We start from the raw sequence: 12,097 nt of genomic DNA on the forward strand, positions 1-12,097 counted from the left end.
CAGCTGGTTCAGCCTCTGACGCAAGAACTGTCCCAGGGTCAGCAGATCTCTTCACAGCCATACTGGCAGTACCAGAAAGACTGGACAATCCCCCGGACTGACTCTCCACGGGACCCTGTGGGGCAGGTTTTACCTGCAGCCCCAAGGTCTTACTAGGACGTCCACTACCAGTGGATCCCTTGTACTTGCGCAGAACTCTGGGACCTTCCTGTGTTTTGTTCGGTTTTTGTCCAGCAACCACCAGCTGAGGACTTCCCTCCTCCACTGGTACCTCGAACACGGGAATGCTCTTATGGGGTGGAACCCTGCACAGGGTAAGGTCGCGAAAGATGTCACCATCTTTCCCAGCAGCTTCAAAGACCTGGCTACTGACAGCCTCTTGTCTGACAGGATCCTGCCTCTCCACTCCATCTAGGACCTCAACTTGTCCTGTGGAGACAACATTCTGCTGCGTACTAAGTCCCTCACTAGTCTCAAGAAACTCATTCTTAGACAAGGGATTCTCTGTGACCCTTTCATACTCCAGAAATTCGGTCATAGACTGAACGACCCGTCTGGCCTTAGCACCCCGAATGGGTGTGACTAAAACCTTTTCCCTCACTGGAAATTCTAAGCCTGTATAGCTTCGTTTAAACGAAGCAAAATCAACAGCCCTGAGCTCTTTCTGATTTGACAGAAGCCAGCGAGGTAACCAAAACTTGAGATGAGCTGGCCCCATGAATTTTATCACGATATCCTGGACCTACTCGTCTACCGAGGACTTTGTCTACTGCTGGGCAAACCCAATCAGCCGTCCTCCCACCCCACCCTCTGTAACCAGAGGCGGGTGGTAGTCATGCTGCTGGTCTATCCGGCAGCTTGGCGGAAGAAGCTCTCCGCACCGCAGGGGCAAAGGATGACCTTCCTCTACGGGACTGTCTCCTGGATTCCACGGCCCCTGGATTGGTAGTCTGGCGTCTGCCAGACCCGCCCCCGTAAAAAGGCTGTCTGAAAGAACTAAACCTAGGCCTAGCCCTAGGTCTTGGAGTATTTACAGGCAAGGACGTCTTCTTGCCCCCTGAAGCCTGTAAAATCCAAGAGTCTAATTCTGGACCGAATAGCATCCCACCCGTATACGGGATGGATTCTAATGATCTTTTAGACTCTGAATCCGCATTCCAAGTCCTTAACCATAACGCCCTTCTAGGCTTCTAACCCCAAACACCTTTTTAACACATTTAAATCTATTCTCAATCCTCCCACCCCGAACCCTCCATCTACTACCAGTGCTCAGGATCTTGCTTCCTACTTCAAGGACAAGATTGATAAGATCAGACTAGAAATGGTATCCTCTTCCTCGACAAGCAACCAGCTCAATTCCTTCCCACCACCCTCTCTTCATTTGACCCCACAAATGAAGAGGAAATTTCTACTCTTCTCATCTTCCTACTCTACCTCCTGTCCTCTTGATCCCATTCCCTCATTGATAGATCCCTGTCTCCTGTGCTCATTTCACCTCTAACTAAAATATGTAATCTCTCGCTCTCTACTGGCATCTTTCCATCACTATACAAGAACGCACGGATTACTCCTATTCTGGAAAAAAAAAATTCCGACCCAAACTCTCTCTCAAATTACCGTCCCATCCCTCAGCTCCCGTGCCCCTCCAAGCTTCTAGAGAATTGCCTAAACTCGCCTCAAGCTTTCTTTCCGCAAACAACCTGTTGGATCCTCTTCAGTCTGGCTTTCACTCTCAACACTCCACAGAGACTCCGTTGACTAAGGTTGTCAATTATCTGATCACTGCTAAAACTAAACGCCATTACTCTCTCCTAATTCTCCTGGATCTCTCGGCTGCATTTGACACTGTTGACCACTCTCTTCTCATACAAACGCTGCAATCCCTAGGTCTTCAAGACACGGTTCTATCCTGGTTCTCATCCTACCTTTCTAATCGCTCTTAATTTCTCTGGGGCCACCCCTGTCCGCTTCCTTTATCAGTTGGAGTACCGCAAGGCTCAGTGCTAGGTCTTCTGCTGTTCTCCATCTATACTGCTTCTCTTGAAAATCTAATAAAGCTCCTTTGGATTTCAGTATCATCTCTATGTGGATGATACCCAAATTTATCTATCCTCTTCTGATTTCTCGACATCTGCGTTGTCCAGTGTAACTGATTGTCTTTCTGCAATTTCATCTTGGATGTCCTCTCGCCAACTCAAACTCAATCTTTCTAAAACAGAGTTAATATTCCCACCCACAAGAGCATACCTGACATTTTGATCTCTGTTGATAACATGACCTTAAACCCAACCTCTCAAGCTCGCTGCCTAGGTGTGATCTTTGACTCAGAACTATCCTTTGTTTCCCACATTGACTATCTAAATCATGTTACGTACATCTAAAAAAACATTTCCAGAGTAAGCACATCTCTTACACTGCAAAAACATTAATTCATGCATTCATCATCTCCCGCATTGACTATTGCAATTCCCTCCTTACTGGTCTTCCCCTAAACAGGCTCAAACCCCTACAATCCATTTTGCACGCAGCAGCAAGATTGATTTTCCTTGAAAATAGTTATTCCTCTGCTGAATCACTCTGTAGGTCTCTACACTGGCTGCCCATTTTCTACAGAATCCAATATAAAATACTTTTACTAATCTACAAGGCAATCAACAAAGCTGCGCCAACATAAATCTCCCCTCTTGTCTCAAAATATCTCCCAACTCGGCAACTCCATTCTGTGTCTCTCATCCACCCGCATTACATCCTCCCATTTCCGGTTACAGGACTGTTTCGGGCTGCACCAACTCTATGAAATTCACTCCCTCGCACAATAAGACTTTCATCATCAGTTATTTATATAGCGCCACTGATTCCGCAGCGCTGTACAGAGAACTCATTCACATCAGTCCCTGCCCTATTGGAGCTTACAGTCTAAATCCCCTAACATACACACACACACAGACAGAGACTAGGGTCAATTTTTGATAGCAGCCAATTAACCTACTAGTATATTTTTGGAGTGTGGGAGGAAACCCATGCAAACACAGGGAGAACATACAAGCTCCACACAGATAAGGCCATGGTCGGGTATTTAACTCATGACCCCAGCGCTGTGAGACAGAAGTGCTAACCACTTCGCCACCATACTGCCTCTGGTCTACAAACTTTCAATCGTTCTTTGAAAACCCACCTCTTCAGACAAGCTTATAATATTCCTCAAACACCCTCTTAACCCAACTAGATTACCCTATTACCACCCGTTACACAATTTCACACAACTACCCCTGACCAACATTGTTATGGGACAGGATCATTTAGCTTATGAATCACTAGTACCTTTGCAGTCTGGCTGGACCGAAATGCAAAGTGTAGACTGCCTCATGTATCAAACTCCCATTGTCTCATAGATTGCAAGCTTGCGACTAGGGCCTTCTCACCTCTGTCTGTTTTACCCAGTTTGTTTATTAGTTTACTGTGTTTGTCCCCAATTGAAAAGCGCTACGGAATATGTTGGCGCCATATAAATAGATGATGATGATGATGGCCAGCAGCTTCAGATAGTGCAACTATTTTATTACAAGGGTTGCAGAATCAGTTGGGGAAGGGTTAAATGCTGTGAATGTGACGCACATGGCTGTGGATAGAGAGTAGAGATTCTGTGCGGCTTTTGACAAATGACTAATCAATTTACTAGGAATATCTTTAGGATAATCAAGTAAACTGGGGAGGGGGAGCATTGAAAGTTAATTTCACATCCATGGGTGGTCTTCACCTGCAAAAACAATTAACTCCCTCCCCCCCCCATTTATTTTAATAAGTAGGTTTCATTAGTAATGGTTTCATAGTTTCATTAAACAAAAATAAAAAACAAGTTTTTGGTGTAGTTACGGGTGCTCTCAAATAACAGTCACGCACTTGTGCCTTGGATCCTCTAAACAAACTGGTTCTGTGATGCCTCAGACTGGTTTGTTTGTTTTTTATTATTTATTTTTTTTAGATACCTTGTTCCGAATATGAGCTTAAAGGAGGATTGTGGCAGTGCTGGAAGTAACACTCAACATCTCCCGCAATTCCCCCCAAAACTTGTTTTTAGTTCTGGACGAATTACCCTATACTTATTGTAAACCTAGTGTATTTCTTTCAATTTTCCAGGTTAAAAGAGGAATTTTTGGCAACATATTGTAATAAATCATTTAAGCGCATTATATGGAGAGGTTAGAGGAGAAAAAAAAAAACTGCACAAAATATATGATTTCTTGATTAAAGAGTTACCAAATATATGTACAAGCATAGGTTCTATTACATGGAGTGTTTGGACAATGGACCTCAAAAACACACTAAGGTGGCTATGTACTTCACACATCATCAGTAACCATGTATAAGAGACCTAAAAAATCCCTTCCTATCTTTCATTGAAGTGTCCCTGGCATTCCATTCTTCAGAGCTCTTCATAATAAATATAGGCAGAAAAACAAGGCATCTTGTGTATGTAACAAAATGACCAAAATGCAGCAATAATTAAACATATTTTCCTTTCTTGATATCTTATCCAGAAACCAGTTCTCATGCCTGTACTTTGAAACAAGATGTTATATACTTATATGGCCCAAATACAAAGGTATAGATGCTTTTTCTTAATGAGAGGTTATTACCACATTTGAACAGTAAAATATTTACAGAATGGACAAAAAAAAAAAAAAAAAAAAAAAGATACTAATGGCAGCAGTAATATACATGCATACACAGCAATGACAATCAGACCTATTTGCATAGTTTGTTTTTAACATTGTGTTTAGTAGCAGCAAATAATCATAGCGAGGAATCCTTATTAAAAAGCAAATGCTGGAAAAACCAAGAAAATTTAAGGCTTTAAGCTAATGCAGAAAATATTTTGATTGAGATTGTGGGAGTGTTATATGGGCCCAAACACATACCAATCATATGTTACTGTTGATACTGTGCCAATTTTTTATGGGAAACAAAGAGGTTCATTAAACTTCAGTGAGCAGTCAAACCTGTTTAGGAGCATACCAAAGAGAAATAACTTGATTTGCAGTGACAGCTAGGCATGCATTCTCAATATGTATGGGAGGAAATTGACCCAGGGGACTAAAGACTACTATTTTACTCAATAATTAAGCAAAATCATCCACTATGTTGTATACCACATGTCATCATAGGAAGAGTAGCTTTAGTAAAACAAGTTTTAGATCAAAAAGAAGTCAAGCCTTAAGATCACCTCATAAGGGAATCATAAATACATCTCTATAAACCAAAAACATTTGTACATATTTATTAATATTTATCATGTAGATACAAGTCTTAAAAAAAATTCAGAAAAAAAACCCCACACTTCAATTACCAGTTCTAAAACTTATTAAAAGGAAACATTTTTGTTAAATATGAATAAAGTACATCATTGAGGCTAGTTGAATCAATTTAACCCTTTAATGGCCTGCAGATTTTACACTTTAGCAAAATGTATTCCATGTAACTAGCTAACTGAAATAAAAACGTTATAGCATGTTTTTGTAATTTTCATGCATAAGGTGCATTCTTAGAAGTGTAGCTCTAAATATATTGTACAAATTAGTACATTTACAGGGTTACTGAAGAAGGGAGCTGCAGTCGCCATTGTAAGATTAAAATGAGATTAAAATGAGAATGTCATCTAGTTATTCAATTTACAATTCTTTCTGTATTCCCCAGGCACCAGAGCCAGGAAAAAATTTAAAGAGTAAAGCTGAGTTATCAAAGGAAGTCAGCAGAACGGCTGCCCCAATATCTCTGATCTCAAGGTTTAATGTCCTGACACTGTCATGGTCAATTTTTAAATTCCCCAAAAGAGAAGCATGGGGACATTGGGGAATAGTATATTGGTAACTAAGAAGAAGCACCCACAAATAATTCTCTTTTAATGTTGCCATTGGAATCTGGAATCACTGTATTGGTTCTTCCAGCTCTGGAGGACTGGAGAAATGGGTTGATAGGACTTGAGAATTACAGTGAAGCAGGCACCCAAGAGGATATATGCTGCAACAATCATGCACTTATCCCTTTAACACCATCCAGTCTTTCAACCTGGGAACACTGCCTGACTAATACAGGATGGGAGGCATTGCATAAAGGATAGTTGCAAGGTTGCAGGTGGAAATACATTATCAGGACCTTAATAAAAGAAAGGTTCTCCCAAATTGCACACTCCCCTATCTGGGTCTTATTAGACAAAGGGCACTTATATGTAACCCAATCATGATGCTAAATGGTGTCAAAGATGCAAACAGGATAATCCAACACTGTAACCTCGTGGGAAATCTTTTGAACATATGGGGGAAAAAATGTACACACTAAGGAGTGAACGGACATCACATTTTAATGAAACACGGAGGAACAGATGAAAATACAAATACTGCAGAAGACTAAGCACTCTAAAGCTGGGGTAAACAAATCATCACTAACTTCGCAGCACTGTACAGATAATATTTGTCACTCACTTCAGTTCCTGCCTCGTTGGAGCTTACAGTCTATATCCCCCACTTTTTGGAGTGTGGGACGAAGCCCACGCAAAGAAGGGGAGAACATACAAATGCCACACAGATATGGCCATGGTCAGGAATGGAACGCAAGCTATAAGGCAGCAGTGCTAACCACTAAGCCACCGTGCAAAATAGATTTGTAAAAACAAGCTAAACCATATGTATGATCAGGGGCGGATCTAGAATATAATTTTACCGGGGGCAATTTAGGGGTGGGGGAGGGGGGGGGGGAGGATTTAGTCCCCCGCCCCCTTTTTGACAGCTAAAAGCTATTTTATAATAGCCTACAAGTTTAGCTTTATTTTACATGGGACAACTGCGATTATATCTGAAAAAGGTGGTCTATTGGGAAAAAAAGAAGAAGCTTTTTTTGTTATTATGCATATACTGCCACAGAGTTGACGTAACAGATTTATTTCTGATCAAGTGGCTACTTGAAACCCCACATGTTAAGTGATCAATACATTTAATGAAGCTTCACTGGTTCATTAAAATATCCTGTTGGCTCCTGAATTCTACATTGTTTTGTCCCATGCTGTATTGAGACTTCTACATAATCAGAGTAACTCTACTCTGTAAGTACAATGTGGCTGCCATAGGCAATCATGGACCAAAACTTATAGAAATTATAATATTGAGAGGCATTTCAACCTAAATACAAAATTAAAGAGGAGCTGGCTAAATGTAGTACATTGCATGCATTTTTACAGTACAAAACACATACAAATATCCACATATCTGTCTGCAGGCTTGCTCTGCTTTTAACTTCTAGGCAATTTCTTAACACACACATACCAGGAAATAAGTTATGAATTCAGTACAGCCACACCTCAGTTCATGTTCTCTTATTTCTGGCCTGAGCCTTTCCTATAGCAGCTGCAGGGTCTTACCTACACATTCAGTATGGCAGAGAGAGGTCAGCCTAAGTTCTAAGATTTACGGCATTTCACTGAAATAATGTTCTGTTTTCACCACGTCAGTAAAGTTCCTGGTTGTAAATTGCCTACTTCATTAGACTCAAAGACTTCTCAGTGACAGAGAAATTAGGTAAAATCATTTAAAAGCCATCAGTATAATTAATAATGAAAGGATATCAGCACACGTAACCGAAAAAAAAACAAGTCACAGTGTGCAGGTTAAGAGTTAGCAATAAAAATATATTACACACAGTAAATGGAAGGAGTGGATTAACACTGATCAATAGATAAAACTAAATGTAGTAAATACCACACAGCAATAACGCTCCATAAAAATGGGCAACAAATACAAACAATTTCACTTCACACAACAGCAACAGAATAAATGCCCCCTCCCCACCTTTTATAAGTCAATTCATGCAACAGTATTTTACTAAATATATATATATATATATATATATATATATATAAATAAATTATAAAAAATACAAAAAGTCTATAGCCTAGTGTAATTTAAGTATCCATCCATTGTTCAAATGAGGGGAGAGAAATGGTGTAATCTCTGAAATGATGCGGATATTACTGATATTATAGGGTGTACACACATTTCCTCTTGCAGTGAGCATACAGTGAACCTTGCCATCTCGCTGCCAGTGAACCGGAAGCACAGTCAGTAAAGAAAATAGTGTAATGTTGGATTTTAAAGCATTTCATTACTAAATGCTTTATTAATGATGCAGGAAATAAAGAAAAATAAAGAAATGAGTAATGTAGGACTATGTACTTCTGCTTTTCCTGGTAAAAAGACATTTAAAATGCAAGTTATGTACAAACGGGGCTGATACTTGCAACAAACTTGCAGCACAGGAAGCAGAAACAACGTCAAAACAATGTATGCACTAAATAAAGACAACTTTCATAATCAATCATTTTAAAATGAGTTTGATTTCAACAAACATGAATGTGAAATAATAAACATTAAATTAAATATTATATATTACACACATATGTACACACTACACACACTCACACACATAAAGACTCATTAAGAGTTTAAAACAAACCCAGATGCATAGTGCACATCTGCACCTGGACAAACCATGTTGTGTTGCAAGTAGTAGTCAAAGGATTGCCTGCTTTTATATGTAGCACACAAATAAAGGACAGCTTTATTGGTGCATTGTGATTTAGTGCTCATTTATGACATACCACCACATAACCAACTTTAACTCTGTCCAAGGGCAGACCAAGGTTTGTTTGTTTGTTTTTTTTTTTTTGGTTTTTTTTTGGGGGGGGGGGTGATTTAGCATAGTCACGAGCCCTCCCTCCTTCTGATTGGTTAGCCCTGGTAGGCGTCACCCCCTCCTTCTCTTTAATGGTAACTCTAAGGCGAATTCAGAGGTTTGAAGAGTGCCCCCCTGATCCGCCACTGCCTATGTCCTCATACTTCAAATCAGTCCCCCCTGCAGCACAACATGGTGATGCCAAGGATCAGATCTTGACCATTCTGTTTGGATTTACTCCTGTCATAAAGTACACCACTGAAGACCTTGTAATTCACAGGAGTGAAAAAGTTTGCCATTTATATGGATACATACAATCTTTTTATGAATATTACCACCATTTTATATTAATTAATTATTATAATCAACTGGTAGACATTAGAAGCTAATCATAGAAATCTGGCGCTAGGAAAGATATTTAGCTCTATTGGAAGTAACCCCTAAAAGTGGTGTAAATTAGCAGGAAATGTGTAGGTGGAGTGGGCTGTCGAGTTTATATATTATTTTGTATGTATTTCATGAACACATTTTAGCTAGGAGTTAAAAATGAATGAACATGTTTGCAGTTGTCACTTAATAGGGGTATAGTTTGGTTGCTTTCAAAAAGTAGGAACGGACAATAAATGTAACATTAACAAGAGGATGTCAAATGTCAGCTTGTGTAACATAAATATAGTTAAATAATCTCTTATTTCCAGTCACCAATTCAAATTAACACATCTACAAGTGTGATTTCTGTTACTAAGTGAAATAACTATTCAACTTACATTCACACATTGACAATTTGCATTTTCACGAACATCTCCACTGGCTTTCTATTTCAGACACTGCCAAATGGCTCAATATTTAAAGCTGCATCTTTAACAATAGGCATTTACAAATGCTTTAAAAAAAAACACCAAACCACCAAAAACACCTGTCTCAAACGTCCATTTTGAAACGATAATTGCATGGAAACAAGAATCTAAACAGGTAATGAGACATTAAAAATAATAACAGCGTGGCCCATCCCTCAGTGCATACCCTACAGGTCTGCACCTTTTTTGAATGGCTATGCCTGCAATCCCAGCTCTCCAAGGGTATGATCTCTTCCATCTACAATTGGTTGATTGAGATTACCTTTGATTACCAGAGCAGTCATGTACGGGACTGGGAGAGGGACCTGGGCCCCCCTTCAGATGAGTCACATTAGGAGGAAGTAAAGGAGGGGATTGGCACTAGCTCTATTTTCACTCAAATTAAGGGAAGTCTACAAATTACAGATGATGCTATACATCAGATAAACTCTCCAAAATGTTTTCTATGTCTACTCCGAGCTGCTGGTGGAACCGTAGTGAGAGGGGTACGCTCCTTCCCATCTGGTGGACCTGCCCGCATAGCTAACCACTGGAAACACTGATTCCCCTACTGTGTCAGCCATCTAAAATTATAGAAGATGCAACAAACTTGATTTCTTATGGAATTGTATGTGAGAGGCCAAGTGTGTGTTTAGATGTGAAAGGGGATTCCAGAAAGCTTAAGTGCAGTATATAAGTTATGGTTAATATCAAAGACTCAACTAATAGTAAGACATTGGCTGAAAGGTGATTTCCTTGGTAAAATTTCTATATATGGTACATTTATAAAAACATTGACCCATTTTCTCAGCAATTATGCTTTTGGGGTTGGAGGAGATTAAAAGGAGCCAACACAAAAGTTTAACAAGGACTTCAGAATGTACCTCAACGGTATGTTGATAGCCAAAAACATCCAAGAGTACAGGCGATTAACACATTCTGACAGATCATAAATTCAATTGTAAAGTGCTACAGAATATGCTAATGCTATATAAATAAATGTTGTTGATAATCTGATAGTTCATACACTTTGAAGCGCCAAACAGTTTCAAAAGAGAAGCTGGATTACATTTATATTTAAAATATGAAACTCACATTGAGGGTTACATGGCACATGGATTTGCATGGGGTGTTGAAAGAGGTGTGCCCTTTTTAAATGAGCAGTGAAAGAGTAAAATAAATGGATTATACATACAATAACTCTGAAAATCTTAGCTACGTTCACACAATATATTCACATTTCTTGTCTGCTTTTTGGAACCGAATTATGCTTTTCTTCCTTGCAGCCTACTCAACAGGGATTCATAATCTCCTAAAGAACTCATTTAAGAACTATGTAAGCGACCTTCCTTTGATAAATATGTAAGCAACCCTTGGACTCGTTTTCTTTACACAAAGTGACCATGCTCCACCAGCAAGAACACCTCTCTTATAAAATGTACCCGTACTAAAAAAGTGACCTGACTAATGGAAATAATTCCACCTTATAAGCATGATTTAAGTATGGCTTCAGAGTTAACTATGAGATTGCTGTCAGAGACAAAAAAAGAGAGGATTTCTAAAATCTGCAAATACCCTATGCCAACAAGGCACAAGTCTGTACGTCTTACATACCATACAGCAGCCACACACAGCCAGCACTCGGCGAGATCCCCGATGTGACAGCCAGCACATGAAATGCGAGGCTTGCAGCATGGAATAGATGGCACCTGAGTGACTCATGCAGTCTATAATTGGTAAATGTCTCACTTCCAATCCCATGACTATGAACCACCCTCACAATATGATGCAGTGAGATGAGTAGGGCGAATGGAGCTGGAATCCAAGAGCAGAAGTCTGGAGCGAGCAGCATCACCCTATAAGACACACATGCTGGGGACTGCGTGGCTGAAAGTGTCTGTAGAGAGCAGTCCGCCTGTACACAGCCCACGGGTGACTGTATCACATCAGTCACCTGGCAGCCCCCGTGTGGGGCACTTACACGGGACCGGGCAGAGAGAGAGAGGCAGCTCTTACCTGCTGGGATGTCCTGGCGGTGAAGTGTCCTATGGTAGGAGGAGTCCGATAGTCCGGGCGTGAGAGGAGCAGAGGGTGACAAACTCCTGTCAGTGTGGGCTGAGGTGGGAGGGCGGGGACGCCGGCTGCTCACAGTCCGGGCGAGGGAGAACTCCTGTCAGTATGAGTGCGGGGCAGGAGAGGAGCTGTCAGAGTGTGTGCGGGGCGGGGGACACCTGTGTGGGTGGGTGTGTGTGTGGGGACGGGGCAGGGCTGGGGATTGCCCGGTGCTCTCTCCGGCTCTTGGTCGCGTGCGGTGCTTCTCACTTCTGTCACTGCTCCGCGCACAACTCAACTTACACTTTTCTGACCCCTCGCGGCCCCCGTCCTTCCTCAGGGAGAGTTTTCTGATAAAGAAAAAGAGAAAAAAAAATGGAACCTCCAGCGCGAGAGCAGTCTCCAGAGACAGAAAAAGCCGAGCTCAGATAACGCGTTGGCTGCTTAGTCACTAATAATCCATGGTTGCGGGTTTGATTGCTCTGGTC

At 40.9% G+C, this 12,097-nt stretch overlaps 1 protein-coding gene across 4 annotated transcripts in view; it reads right to left on the reverse strand.

Annotated features, from left to right (window-relative positions):
• TAOK3 (TAO kinase 3) overlaps positions 1 to 12,097 on the reverse strand; it is a 134,610-nt gene extending 122,513 nt beyond the window's left edge. The window contains exon 1 of one of the 4 annotated variants that reach the window (XM_075178539.1): positions 11,574 to 12,097. The gene's annotated coding sequence lies outside the window, so the exon portion shown is untranslated. Of the gene's footprint in view, positions 1 to 11,171; positions 11,189 to 11,573 lie in introns of those variants that run through there. The other 3 variants (XM_075178537.1, XM_075178536.1, XM_075178538.1) reach the window with 3 other exon arrangements.

The sequence above is a fragment of the Mixophyes fleayi genome, chromosome 1 (genome assembly GCF_038048845.1).
Source record: "Mixophyes fleayi isolate aMixFle1 chromosome 1, aMixFle1.hap1, whole genome shotgun sequence".
NCBI classification, from domain to species: Eukaryota; Metazoa; Chordata; class Amphibia; order Anura; family Limnodynastidae; genus Mixophyes; species Mixophyes fleayi.